Source organism: Arvicanthis niloticus, chromosome X, assembly GCF_011762505.2.
Source record: "Arvicanthis niloticus isolate mArvNil1 chromosome X, mArvNil1.pat.X, whole genome shotgun sequence".
NCBI lineage: Eukaryota > Metazoa > Chordata > Mammalia > Rodentia > Muridae > Arvicanthis > Arvicanthis niloticus.
In genome coordinates this window covers 36,576,751-36,591,456 of record NC_047679.1, presented here as the reverse complement: position 1 = coordinate 36,591,456, position 14,706 = coordinate 36,576,751, and the positions used below count along the sequence as shown (strand labels likewise).

The window sequence follows — 14,706 nt, the reverse complement described above, 5'->3', positions numbered from 1 at the left end:
TCAGTTCTAAATTCTGAGACTGACAGGCATGTATAACCACAGCTAACAAGAATATTGATTCTCCTGGAGAATCTTTGTCAAGTCATGGGATCAGGATAATAACAGCTTCATAGAGTTAGTTAATATTAATTATACAAATTGTTTATTATATCTTCATAAAAGCATATAATTGACTTAAGAGAAATTAATGATAGTTTTTATATTTTTGATAAAATTTATGCAATTTTCCACATATTTATAATATGTTTTAAATAACGTTAATATTGTTTACTACTATACGGAGGAAGGGGCAAAAATTAAAAAACCTGATAGGAGTACAAGAAGAATCTAAAACCTAACTAAAAATTTTATTGTGACCTATCCTTAATGATTTACCCTATAATCATGCCATTATTTCCTTGAGCTTAAAATATCTTACCTATTCTTCAACAAGGTATATAGGGGAAAGAGTAAGTAATTAAAGTTCTTTCACATATTTTAGAACTTTGTAAATATTCATACTATAATTTGTCATTTTACTTTTTAATTTATATATATATATATATATATATATATATATATATATATATATATATCATATTATTATAATTTTCATCTCCTCAAATGTCTTTTCAAATCTTCTCCAATCCCTACATATACAGTTCTACATCCTTTCTCTCTCTCTAAGAAGCAAAATAAAAACAACACACCACACATAAACTATAAAAGAGAAACCAAAATATATATCAAAAGCCAATTAAGACAAAAATGTCTAAACAAAGCAATAGGATACAAAATGTCCACAAAATACTCTTCAGTTCTTTTTTTATTGGCTAACTCCCCCATGGCATGAGAACTCCCCTGAAGCATTGTGGTTAATATGCCCAATAAAATTCATTTGAAAATAACCTAGGTTTTCTTTGCAAGCATGTATCAATTACAGACAGCTTCTTGATTATAGGCTGTATCCATGTCCAATTTCCTCTCTCAGCACTAGAACTCCTTTTTGGCTTGAACCTGTATAGGTCCTATATGTCCTATCCATTCTATGTGAGTTCTTATGTACATCTGTCTTGTAGTGTTCTGGAATAATAAGTTAATTAATTAATTAGTTAATTAATTATGACTACTGCTATGGTGGCTAAGAACCTGAGCCTACAAACCAAAACCAAATATGTTTGTTCTGCCAAAGGAAGATTGCAATAAAATGACTTCTAATGACAGTCTGCTATACCCATAGGCCAGTGCCTTACTCTCCATCATCAGAGACACTTCTTATTACAGTGAATGAGAACTAACACAAAGAACCACAACCATACAATGTGCAGAGAAGCCTTTGGAGGCATTCAGTCTTAAATGGAATGTCAACATCAAAGCCGCTATATATCAGGGAGTTGTGTTAAAGACGAAATAGAAGTAGTTTCACATGATTTGTACTTTTTTTTACACATATTTAATTATTTCAGTATGTGTTTTGTGTGTGTTAAAGCATAGTACACTTTAACTATTCTGTGTTATTGAGAATAAAGTGGAGTTTGCAGCTATTTTGTCATTTTACAGGCTCATTTTGTTAATTAAAATGCTTATATATTTTCATGATACATCACATGTGTTTGAATAGAAAAGCAGGGTAGGGAGAAGATGTGAAATTACAGATATTATGATGCTAAGAAAAACTAAACGTCTTATTTAATTCATGATTCTAGATGTTTTCTATGAAAGAAATATAACTCTTTTTAAACCCAGTAAATTAGATGATTTATTTTTATATAAGCTAGACTAATCATCAAGTAAAATGTATCTTTATACTAATAATTGTAATACCTATGCAAATTCTTATTTGACAGAAATTTATACTATACTTAGATTTGGGCATAGAAATAATGACTATGAATTTAGGAGTAACTAATTATTGAAGACAGTTGCTTAAGAGATTGATGGAAGATGAAGGCATGGTAAAAAAAGACCAAATGATGCACAATATTTTTCAGAAGCAATTCCATACTGATTTTTTTATTTTATACTGGCCCAGAAATCCCACACTTCCTAAAATCTGAAGTTTGTAAGATATAGGGATACTAAAGTTAAAGTGTACAGGGAAAATGGGAAAATCAGGAAGATAAACAAAGTGCAAAAAATCAACTAAAACAAAATGTGGATAAAATGCTATAATAAAACAAATAAAAAATTTATTAAAATTCTACGGAAGAAGAAATGAATGGGGAATATGAATCTAGCTCTTGTTTTGTATCAATTAAGTTATTAACTCTGTCATAGTTTTAAAATAAATTTTTACATGTATTTATTTTGTTTTTTAATTGTATGTTTTGTTATATGGTGTATAGTATCCCTACACATGGAGATTATAAACAATATTCAGGAATTACTGTCTTTTTCTACTATGTGGATCAGGTCATTAGGCTTTACCCTCTGCATCATCTCAATGGCTTTCTATTTTTAAATAATAATAATGTTTAAATAATAACTACTTAATTTGATATGCAGTATGTATTAGAGAATTGCCTAAGTAATTAAAAAATTTCATTAGTTTACTTTTTATTCCTCTGTCATCTTCTTTTTTACCTGTAGTTTAATTATAGAAAGTAATGTATTTTTGTGTATCCATACACACATGCATGTATGACATCTAAAATCCATATTTAAATTCTGACATCTTTTAAAAATACAATTTCTTTACATGCGGACCACCACGTTAGACCATCACCATTTGAAAAAATGCCTTCTTTTGTTTCCATTGTATATTTTGGCTTCTTTGGTAAAGATCAAGTGGTGGAGTTTATTTCTAGGTCTTCAGTTTTATTTCATTGTGATTGACCTGTCTGTCTCTATATCAATAACCATTCAGTTTTCTCACTATTTCTTTGTAGTACAGCTTGAGGTGATTGATGGTGATTCCCTCAGAAGTTCTTTTATTGTTGAAAATTATTTTCAACTATTCTGCGCTTTTTGTTAGTTCCTGTAAAGTGATATTGCTCTTTCTATAGTCTGTGAAAACTGAGTTGGAATTTTGATGGGAATTGCACTGAATCTGTAGATTGCTTTTGGTAAGATGACCATTTTTTTCTCTGTTAATCCTGCCAATCCATGAGCATGGGACATCTTTCCATCTTCTGAGGTCTTCTTTAATTTCTTTCTTTAGTGACTTGAAGTTCTTGTCACAGAAATATTTTCACTTGCTTGGTTATAGTCACACCAAGCCAAAAAGTTCAGAATACCCATGATACAACTCACAGATCATATAAAGCTTAACAAGAAGGAAGGCTCAAGTGTGGCTATTTCAATCCCACATAGATGGGGAACAAACTAATCACCAGAGGCAGAGGGAGGGATTTGTGTGGGAGAGGCGGGGGGGTGGAGAGTGGGGCAAGATCACGATCATGTATTGGGGAACACAGGATAGAAGCCCAAAGGGTCAGGTGAATGAATAGAAAAATGTAGCAATGGGGGTTGGGGGATGAGTGGGAAGCCTTTAGAAAGTCCCAGACACCAGGGAAATTAGGACTCTCCCAGGATCCAATGGGTATGACCTTAGCTGAAATGCTCAACAGTAGGGAGATGGAATCTAAAGAGACCACCTACAATAGATAGACGTGGTCCCCATTTGAGAAATGGGGTCAGCCACCTGTCTTCAAAATTCTTGACCCAGAATTGTTCCTGTCTAAAAAACGATGCAAGGACAAAAATGGAACAGAAACTGAATGAAACACCATCTAGATATCAGTCCAAACATGGGATCCATCCCATGCACAAGAACCAACCAACCTCCCCCATGACACTACTTACTGATACCATGTTGTACTTTCAGTAGGTGCCTAGTATCATTGTTCTCTAAGGAATTCTACAGCGGCTGACTGAGACAAAATGCAAGTACTTACATACAACCATTGGATTGAGGTCGAGGACCCCTATGGAAGAGTTAGGGGAAGAACTGAAGGAGCTGAAGGGGATTGCTACCCCATAGGAAGAACAACAGTGACCCAGAACCCTCAGATCTCCCAGAGGCTAAGCTGCCAACCAAAGAACCATGTCCTTGGCCTCTGCTACATAAGCAGCAGAGGACTGCCCTGTCTGGCCTCAGTGGGAAAGGATGAGCTTAATCCTGTAGAAACTTGATGCCCCAGGGAAGAGGGATGGTACCAGGGTGAGGAGGAAGTAGGTGGGTGCGTAGAGGATTATATTCTCATAAGCAAAAGAGGGGGATGGGGCAAAGAATTCGAGGGGGGGGGACCAGGAAGAGGAGCAATATTTGGAATGTAAGTAAATAAAATAATAAAAAATAAAATTTCTACCATATAACAATTCTTTCACTATAGCTGTGATGGTTTATATATGATTGGCTCAGGAAGTGGCACTATTAGGAGGTGTGGCCTTGTTGGAGTATGTGGGGTATCACTGTGGGCATAGACTTTAAGACCCTCACTGTAGCTGCCTGGAAGAAAGTCTTCTCATAGAGGCCTTCAGATGAAGATGCAATACTCTCAGCTCCTCCTGCCATGCTCCTGCCTTGATGGTAAGGGACTGAACCTTCGAACCTGTAAGCCAGCCCCAATTAAATGTCCTCCTTATAAAAGTTGCCTTGATTATCTGATCACAACAGTAAAGTCCTAACTAAGACAATAGCCAAGAATGTGATAATTATACAGCATCTAATTTACAGTCTTTATCTAAGATTCTCAATGTTGGTTTCAAATTTTATTCCATTGATATTAGTCCCATTTAAAATAGATCACTTCTCAAACCTTTTTTGGTACTTTATGATAGTCACAATTTTGAAAAATCAAAGCTAGTCTCTTAACTACTCTGATTACTCTAATACTATAGATGAAGTTTACACTTTTCTGCAATAGAACTTCATACATCCTATGGTACAGTTTCATTGCATCTTACCAGGAAATACAGCACTATACCACTATGGTGTTAAGAGTTTGATCATTTTGTTATGTGATAGTTACCATATGCCTTCGTGTTTAAGCTACTTTCCCTTGATAATAAGTACTTCAAAACAACTTTCACTCACTGTGAGTCTCATTTTGCTTATCATCTCCACCATGTGTTCTTGCAAATAAAATGCATACACTCTGTGTGGAGGTTATTTGAAGGCCTTTGGAAGTGCTGCTCAAAGTATCTAGGTAATTTAGCCTTAGAGATAAGAACTACTAAAGATGTCCCCAAAGTGAAAATCACAGTACAGGACAGCAACATCAGGAGATAAAAAAGATATCAAATTTTTTGAAGCACTGTGATGATGTAAAGTTATAAATTTACATAAGAAGTTTAAGCCAGAATTAATATAATATTATTTATGTCAAATAGAAATTTTACTCCTTTCACATAGTATATTAGCTGAAATGAACCCTTTATTATTTCAAGGCCTAGCCAAGAATACCAATCAGTCCTTTATAGGTACAAAAGATTATATTTAGTGTATAATTTATTTTCTTCTATCCAAGCTATTTATATTTATGCTAACTAATGCTTTTATTATGATGTATCTCCTTATACAGGGATATTATATAAAATATTCTTTTCCAAATATATTATAGTATTCTGTGACTGGTTAAAATTTCATAGGATCTTAATTACTACTTCACTCAACCAAATCATTAGATTAACTTCTGGTAAGAATTTAATGATAAGAATATTCTCTTCTGATATAAATGAATACACAATAAATGTCATAAGTTCTCATCTCAGATGATCAATTATCTTGATTTTAAGAACATGTTTTAGTATACTCTTTACATTTTTTCATATTCAGAATTCACAATTTCTTGTTACTATGATGCCTTAAGGACCTCCAAGTCTTAGGCTGTTTTTGTTGTTGTTGTTGTTGTTATTTTTTATATATGATGTAACATTAATCAAAGTATGATACCTCAAATATATTTCAAGTCAGATCACTAATAAATGGTTTCTGAGTAAAATTTTAAAAACTATGTGAATCAACTTGTCATTGTTAAAACCTCTGATTTATTTATTTTGTTTATACCTATAGAAAATATCAACTTTAGTCAGTTCTAATATTTATAGGAATTTTAGTCAAATGTGTACACAAGTATAAATATTTTCTTACAGATTAATGCATCAGATAATAAGTGGTCTATACATAAACCATTGTGATCACATGAACACCCCTATACTTGTCAATCTTTTGCCTCATGGCTATAAATTATTTTTTTGTTTTGTTCCTCTTGTAGTTTTCTTTATATTAAATGGTATCCCATCTTTTTTGAACATTGCATCTCATTTTACTGGCTAGAATTAGCTGCCAGAGATTTGAAAAAACAAATGTATTTCTAATTAGTCAAACCCAACTTTTTATATTATGAGGTCTAAAATGAAGGATCTCCCATATTCATGGATTGGTAGGATTAACAGTAAAAATGACCATCTTACAAACACAATTTACAGATTCAATGCAGTTCCCATAAAAATTCCAGCACAGTTCTTTACAGATCTAAAAAGAACAACACTCAGCTTCACTTAATATAGAAAAACAAAAAACCCAGGATAACTTAAACAATTCTATATAGCAAAGGGAGTTCTAGAGTTACCACCATCCTTGATTTCAAGCTATACTACAGGGCAACAGTAATTTTTTAAAAAAAAAAACCTGAATGTTAATGGTATAAGAACAGACAGATTGGTCAATAGAATCAAATCAAAAAACCAGAAGTAAATCCATGTGGATACATGAATTTTGACAAGGAAGTCAAAACTAAAAAATTTTAAAAATGAAAGCATATTCAACAAATGGTGCTAGCTTAACTGGATGTCTGCATGTAGAAGAATGAAAATGGCTCCATATCTATCACCCTGCACAAAACTCATGTCAAAATTGATCAAAGATCTCAACATAAAACTGGATACACTAAATCTGATAGAAGAGAAAGGGTGAAATAACCTTGAACACATTGATACAGAAGATAACTTCCTAAACAGAACAACAAACAGTTCAGGCACTAAGGTCAACAATTAAATGTTACCTGAAATTGAAAAGCTTCTGTTAATGCAAAGGATATCATGAAAAGGCAGCCTTTGTGGAAAATTTCCCCAAACTCCATATAATATATAAAATATATAAAGAGCTCAAGAAACTAGACATCAACAAACCAAATAGCCCAATTTAATAGTGGGGTACAGATCTTAATAGAATTCTTGACAGGGGAATCTCTTATGGCCAAGAAGCTCTTAAATAACTGCTCAATATCCTTAGTCATAAGACTAAGTCATGACTCTGAAATTTCCATCTTATACCTATCAGAATGGCTAAGATCAAAAACTCAAAAACAGCATATGCTGGCAATGTTGTGGAGCAAGGGTAACACTCCTCCTTTGCTTCTGGGAGTGCAAACTTGTATAACCATTTTGGAAATCATTTGGAAGTTTCTCAGACAATTGGGACTCAATATACCTCAAGACCCAGTGATACCCTTCCCAGGCATGTACCCAAAAGATCCTCCATCCTACCACAAGGATAGTTGCTCAATTGTTCATAGCAGCATTGTTCATAATAGCCAGAACCTGGAAACAACCTAGTTGTACCTCAACTAAAAAATGGATAAAGAAAATTTTCTACATTTACACAATAGATTGTTAAGAGAAAGTTATTACAGAAAACATTCTTTCAACAAGCTTTCCAAAGCAATTTAACTATGTACCTCCATTCAATAGCTAGTAACAAATATATTTGTACATAACACAAAATAATTTTTATATTAATATAAATACTAATGTCTACAATATCAAGAAAAATGCCTTGTACAATCAGCAAAGATTACAACTTTCAGAAAAAATGAGCCAATTTAAAGGACAAGTAAATTTTAATTCTGGTAGTATGGTTTTTATGTTTATGACAGTATATCTCATTTACTGCATCACAACACACAAGAAGTTCTCTATGATGCGCATGAACATCAAAAATTATTTTGTTAGTTATGACAAGTTTCTGTAATTATAACTGGAGACACATGAGTCATTATAATAATGTAATTTTTATTCATTCATTTGTGTTTTATGCTTAATGAAGAGGAAATGAAGTAGAACAACAGCTATTTCCCTGGATAATAGTATATAAATTTATCTGGCTCCCAAAATCTACTTTTATTTATAAAATGAACATTTTTGAACTGTTAATAAATTAATATGTCTTAAGTGAGTCTAACTTTGATCTTGATCTCAATTTACTTACGTCTATTCATGTGTGTATTTTCCAATAATTTCAGCATGACAGAATGAGATCTGAAAGGTCTTCTTTAGACTGAGGGCCATAAATATTCACTGTGTTAGAATTGTATGTCTATGTATAATTCTTGAATGCATATTTGTTTTTCATGTGAATCTTGTTATATTTTATGAGTCAATAACCTAGCTCAAACATCAAGTTTTACAATTTAAATAAAACATTTCAGTAATCTGAAAATCTCTTAGCCTATCATTTTACTGTTTTAAATCATTATAATTGATTAATAGTTCTCAAAATTTTTATTTTAATGAATGCATAGGAATGCTAAATTCTGTATATTGCTATTAATAGAGTTTGCATTGTCATTTCTAGTGATGAATCATGGAATCATTAAAACTTTGGTCACCCAAAGAACATTAAGTTTTGGTAAAATCTCATGTATATGTGTGTGTAGTTTAAACTTATCAACATTTAATATATCTATTCTTTATGTATTCTTACTTATGAGTTAAGTAGAGGAAGAGGTAGGCATTAAAAGGAGCTTATAGATAGGCAGTTGGAGGTTGGTCCAAGATGGAGTAGTGATCCGTGACTCGTTCGTGGACTGTTTGATCCGTGCATTGTTTCTCTCTGGAGAGGGAAGGAGGCTTGGAGGTTGAGAGGGAGCTGCCTTCGCCCCCCCCCCCACTCCCCGCACCCCACCCCAGAACTCGAAGTCGCTAGGACTTCTCTCAAACTTGTGTGCTGAGGAGACTCAATGTGGGCCTCAGCTCCTAGGCTGAAATCAGCAGATTGGCTCATGAAAACTTGTACACTGAGATGAAGGAAAGTATCTAGCAGAAAGCAGCATCTCTTATCCTCGGCTTGGCAGCAAGAAAGAGGACAAGTAGTGGAAATCTTGCAATCTGAAAAGCAGACTGAAAGGTGACAAAGAAGCTGAAGATGGGTGGCAGAGAGAGGTATACATTACAGACCCTCAGTCTAGAAATGCTAGTAAGAACCAACAACAGCACAATAGACAGAAGACCAAGGATCAGAATTCCCAGAAAAAGGAAAGAGGACATGGGTACAGTCCATCGGCAGCAGCATGGCAGGCCATGCAGGATGGGGGGAACCCCAAGAGCCTCTCTAACAACTCCAACTGGAATGCTAACTTTTCAAGTCCTAGCTTGTCAGAACTATGCTGGAGCCAAATTTAGTGAACCACCATCACCAAGTGTTCTCCCCAAGCCACCAAGCCACTGGGTTTATATTTCCTTGAACCTTAAGATAAGGAAACAATGGCATTTCAACTTAAAACCTTACTTAAAATACAGGTATAAAATTAGATAAGTAATAATTTTAAATTTTGTGATGTTTACACATAGCCAAAAGTAGGTTTGATATTTTGTGAAAAACTGTTAATTTACAAGTATAAGCAGACATTTATATGCTGTATATACTATATTGTTATAGTGTCAATGCAATTTAAGCAGTTTACCTGACTAATCAATTCTACTTGGTAGTGTTACTAACGAAATTCATGTTTAGAGAAACAGTAACCTTAACTTTTTTATTGTTTGATGGGAAAACTAAGATTTATGGGTTAATACACGGTTTCTGAAGAAATCAGACAGTAAGCATTTAGCCAAGATACACAAGGTGCACAGTTCAGTTTCATGGTCTAGGGTTACCCAAACTATCTTGGGCATTTAAAAAAAAGCTGCTTACCATTACACAATGGTGAGTGTGTGAAGGGCAGGTGGGGCTCATTAGGATGAGGCATAGGACATGGCCCAGTGATTATTTCTTAAATGCAGTGGATAGGCCAGAGTCAGACCAAATCTTTTCCAAAGACAGTGCTGAATAGCTTCCTAAGAACATTTTTCTCTACAGTAACATCCCACAAAAGCTGCTAAAGTGATGTGGCTTCACCTGTACAAAGCTTGCTTCAAAGAAGGAGTTGTGTTTGCAACATTTAAAACCATGTAAATACATGTAATAAGCTTGTAACATATGTAATGCTTCCTTGGCCTTTATTCTACAAAATCAAAATAAGACTGCCGAATGTAAGACCACGAACTGTTTTAATCTTATGACCTAATTTTAAAGGTCTCCAATTTTTAAAAGGTTGCCCTTGTGTTTAAGTGCCAGTGAATCAATATAACTGTATGCTTGTGAACTATACAAAGAAGATCTGTTGTATTAAGTTTTTATAGCTGAGCTACAAAGACATTTTTTAAGAGATATAATATGTAGTACAAGACTTTGTCCCCAACCTTTTTAAACCCAAAGATACATTTTGGCTTTATCAATACTAAGTAGCCCCTGATTATATGCATCCCCTCATTTACGCAAAAAGTGTCATGTGATTATACCAAATTACTTTTCAATCTTTATTAGCAAAAGAGCTATTTTTTGTTTTCTCAATTAAGTTCAGAGCAGACATAGTCCAAATCAAACATTGAGTATACATCCTAAGGGACAAGTTCATAAAATTATGATATGCCTTTGAAAGACAAAATTCATAAATAAAACTTTGCTCCCTAGTTAAAAAAAAAAACAACTTATAAAAATACACAGATGAGATACATAAGAGACAATCAAAAGAATATGTGTGTTATTTCAAAAGATTAAATAATATTGCATTAAATCCCACAAATTTTAATTTGTCTATATATGTATTTCTGGCAATGCAACCAGCCTTACAACAACTAATGAACTTAAGCTAAAAATTATCTGTAAGTCATAGTTCCTAAAGATGTTATTTATAGCTTTAAATCATTAATGTTAATCCTAAAAGAGTTCTCAGCAGAGGTACTAGTCGTAAAATACCTCATGTGTATAAATATATGCAACCTACTCATAGGTAAATGCTAAACTCCCAGTTCGGTGGCATGAAATAATATAAATCCAGAAAGCTTATTTCCATTATAAACCGTTCCTTAGAAAGATATCAAAAACAGCCATAAGGTAGGTAATAGAATAGACACTTTATAGAGCTCATTTCCATTTATTTGGTCTCATAGATGGTTTCACAGAATTTTTAAATGAGCATTTATAAACAAAAAAAGGAGGGGTTATTTATGCCTTGGAATGTCTTAATTGATGTATTCTGGTGAAGATATTGTTATAAACAAACAACAAATAATAAAACAAAGAATGCTGCTCTGCTAGATTTGATGAGGCAGATACTGCTGATATAATTACCCATGGCCTAAGGTCAGTATTTTTATTTTGGTCAAGCTTCAGGAATGGCATATATAGCTATAGTCAGGCTAGCCCTTCTTGTCCTGGGAATACTTTTATTTCTGCTCATTGTGTTAAAGCTTTTCTTTAACATCAACATGTTGGCTGCAAAGTACATGGCTTGAACCTGAAAATGCACCCCCAGACAGAGCTATTAAATTAACAGGCTGGCAAGCCAAGGACGGGTAAGATTCTGCACAGAGCCTTACCAACCTAAAACATAAGTGCATTGCTTTGGATAATGCATATTCCATGACAGATAAGGAAGGCATTCTTGTCAGGATGACCTAAGACAGACTCAGTCTTGTTTAGTAAATAAAAAAGAGGAGAGTAGGAAAGCTTTTGGTGCTGCTTGGCAAGAATCTGACATTGGCCAAGGGGATAAGGAAATGGGCTGCTTGGCAGGAATCTGAAATTAGGCTAGAACAAAAAAGTAATTTTAGGCTGGAATCTAAATCTTAGGCTAGAATAAGGAAGTAGGCTTCAGACATGAAAATGACTTTGGGCAAGGACAGGGAAGTTGGCGCAGATATTCTGCTCATCCTGTTAAGCCCTTAGAAACAGTGATCATAGGAGTGTTCACGGAACTTTGTTTATTGCCTTGCTTGTTCCTTGACTATTTGTATCTATTGTATTGGTAGACCCTCAACCTAGAACTGACCTGAATACATGCATGTAATTAAAATGGTATGAAAGCAAAAAGAAGGAGGGAGCATGGGATAGTTCATTTCTAGGGAGGGGAAATGGGGAAAGGAGATAACATCTGAAATTTAAATAAACAAAAAATAAGAAGTGACTTTACAAAGTATTAAAATAAGCTATCAATGTTGTGTTATGACAGAATTCCTCTAATAGAATCATTGTTTAAAATATATTTCCACAAACCAGTTCATACCCTCATTTTATTTATTATAAGAAACTTTTTAAAAGCTACATGTTCCTATCTTATAACTTGACAAGATGAGAGAAAGCTTCAAATTGTCACCTAGGCATGACTAACAGAGACATCATAATCATGAACTCATAATAACTGTGGCTACCTGAACTGTGTCTGCATAAAATTTTTAACAACCAGTTGTGATTGTGACTGGGACCCTCTGAAGTACAGGCTTCTAACAGATTCTGGAGAGATAAGAAGTCATTTTTAGTTGTTTACCCACTACTGAATCTACCAGTTCAAAGGACATCTCTAACTTATGGTTATACTGAAGTCTGTGATTAAATACAGCAGGCCACAAAACAAAACAAAATGATATGGATTGTGGAGATAATGATTTATCATAAAGAAGAGGCTGGTGGGTGTGTGAGAAAAATAAAAAAGAAAATAATCAGAATGCATTACATACATATATAAAATTGTCAGAAATAAAAATCTTAATTTTTAAGTCATTTCTTTTTAATATTTCAAAGTTATGTGACTTCCTTCAGAATATTTCCATTGCATGTAAGTTCATTAATAGGAAAATTGACAAACTGTAGGTGTCCTATATTGTTTCATGCCAAGAAATCAAGAAAATCTATCCAAAATATTTCTTCTCAGTATTAGCAAGACATTTGATAATAAATTTACTAACCATGTTCCACAACCTAAAGAAAATGATTCCTAAATGATGGGTTCTAAATCCAAAGGGGTAGCAGACTACTTACTACTAACACTACTCCATTGTTGGTGGGATTGCAAGCTGGTACAACCACTCTGGAAATCAGTCTGTCAGTTCCTCAGAAAATTGGACATAGCCATACCTGAGGATCCAGCTATACCACTCCTGAGCATATACACAGAAGATGCTCCAACATATAACAAAGACATATGCTCCACTATGTTCACAGCAGCCTTATTTATAATAGCCAGAAGCTGCAAGGCACCCAGATGCCCTTCAACAGAGGAATAGATACAAAAAAAATGTGGTTTATTTACACAATGGAGTATTACTCAGCTATTAAAAACAATGAATTCGAGAAATTCTTAGGTAAATGGATGGAACTAGAAAATATCATCCTGAGTGAGGTAACCCACTCACAAAAGAACACACATGGTATTCACTCACTGATAATTGGTTAATAGCCCAGAAGCTTGAAATACCTAAGATTCAACTCACAGACCACATGAAGTTCGTGAAGAAGGAAGGCCAAGTGTGGGTGCTTCAGTCCTTCTTAGAAGGAGTAACAAAATACTCAAGGGAGCATATATGGAGATAAAGTGTGGGACAGAAACTAAAGGAGGGGTTGTCTGGAGTCCATTCCACCTGGGTATCTATCCCTTGTGCAGTCACCAAAGGTAGACACTGATGTGACTGTCAGGAAGAGCATGCTGACAGGAGCCTGATATAGCTGTCTCCTTAGAGGTCTGCCAGAGTCTGACATATTCAGAGGTGGATGCTCACAGCTAACCATTGAACTGATTATGGGGTTCCCAATGGAGGAGTTAGAAAGAAGGAGCTGAAGGAGCTGAAGGAGCTGAAAGGGTTTGTGGCCCCATGAGGAGAGCAACAATACCAACCAACTAGAGCTCCCAGGGTCTAAACCACCAGCCTGGGAGCACATAGGGAGGGACCCATGGCTCCAGCTGTATATGTAGGGGAGGATGGCCTTGTTGAGCATAGGTGGGAGAAAAGATCCTGGGTCCCATGAAGGCTGGATGCTGAGTGAGGGGGAATTTGAGGGTTAGGTGGTGGGAGTGTGTGTGTGTGTGGGGTTAGGTGGGGACACATCCTCATAGAAGCAGGAAGAGGGGGGATGGGATAGGGAGTTCCTGGGTGGGATGAGGGAAGAATGGGGTAAGGGGATAACATCTGAAATGTAAATAGAATATCCAATAAAAAATTTAAAAAAAGAAAGAAAATCAAATGAAAGATTTAGTCACGTAGATAGTTTAGTAAATAATTTGAGGTTGAAAGTTTTACAGAGCTTGTAAAACATGAAAGCCATGCTTTTACACTGAATATACTATGACGCAAAGCACAGCAGGATCTCACAAGTCCATGCAGAAGATAAAAAAATTATTTAGAATTGGAGGAAAACAAGTATCATTGCAAATAAAATTCTCACCCATGTGTACATTTTAGCAATAAAAAATGAATTCATCTTCCTCCCATTGATACTTCTTTCTACAGACCTTTCTAGTGGTAGCAAGAAATCAGTATGATTTGCAAGGTGTTAGACAAGGTCTGATTCCAATATCTATAAACACTTGTATGCTACTTAAGAATTCAGGAGGGAACTGAATCTCAAAGCTGCTGAAGATACACTTTTTGAGGCTATGGAGCTAATATTTTCTGCTGCTATTGCACTTG

General features: G+C 34.6%; 1 pseudogene; it reads left to right on the top strand.

Moving 5' to 3' along the window:
* The first annotated feature begins 7,265 nt into the window (after window positions 1-7,265).
* On the top strand, window positions 7,266-9,556 carry LOC117694901 (proline-rich nuclear receptor coactivator 2-like; annotated as a pseudogene).
* Window positions 9,557-14,706: the final 5,150 nt, after the last annotated feature.